Below are 592 nucleotides of genomic sequence, written 5' to 3'. Positions count from 1 at the left end.
GCTTGTTTTCTTGAGTTGTCTGCCATCTCTAGTGAGATTTTTGCAGCTTGCACCTCAAAGATCCCTAGCTTCTCCATTATAGAGAAAGGCATGAGGTTTACACTTGACCCTAAGTTACACAGAGCCTTCTTAAAGGTCATGGTGCCTATGGTACAAGGTATTGAAAACTTCCCAGGATCTTGTCTCTTTTAAGGCAGTTTCTGCCTAGACAAGTCATCCAGTTCTTTGGTGAGCAAAGGGGTTCATCCTCCCAAGTCTCATTGCCAAATAACCTGTCATTTAGCTTCATGATTGCTCCAAGGTATTTAGCAACTTGCTCTTCAGTGACATATTCATCCTCTTCAGAGGAAGAATACTCATCAGAGCTCATGAATGGCAGGAGTAAATCCAATGGAATCTCTATGGTCTCAGTGGGAGCCTCAGATTCCCATGGTTCCTCATTAGGGAACTCATTGGAGGCCAGTGGATGTCCATTGAGGTCTTCCTCAGTGGCGCTCTGGTGCATGAAATTGTGATCATCAATGGCGCCATCAACATGGTATGCTCAATTGCAATCTCAACTCTTTATCACAACTTCGCACAACTAACCAGC

The 592-nt window shown here is 44.3% G+C and overlaps 1 protein-coding gene across 1 annotated transcript in view; it reads right to left on the bottom strand.

Annotated features, from left to right (window-relative positions):
* Positions 1-592, bottom strand: part of LOC107474714 (uncharacterized) — an 89,709-nt gene that overhangs the window by 28,167 nt on the left and 60,950 nt on the right. The gene's annotated exons all lie outside the window — the stretch shown is intronic.

This window comes from Arachis duranensis, chromosome 2, assembly GCF_000817695.3.
Source record: "Arachis duranensis cultivar V14167 chromosome 2, aradu.V14167.gnm2.J7QH, whole genome shotgun sequence".
Lineage (NCBI taxonomy): Eukaryota > Viridiplantae > Streptophyta > Magnoliopsida > Fabales > Fabaceae > Arachis > Arachis duranensis.
Note: the sequence above shows the minus strand (reverse complement) of the source record. Positions and strands in the feature narration are given on the sequence as shown.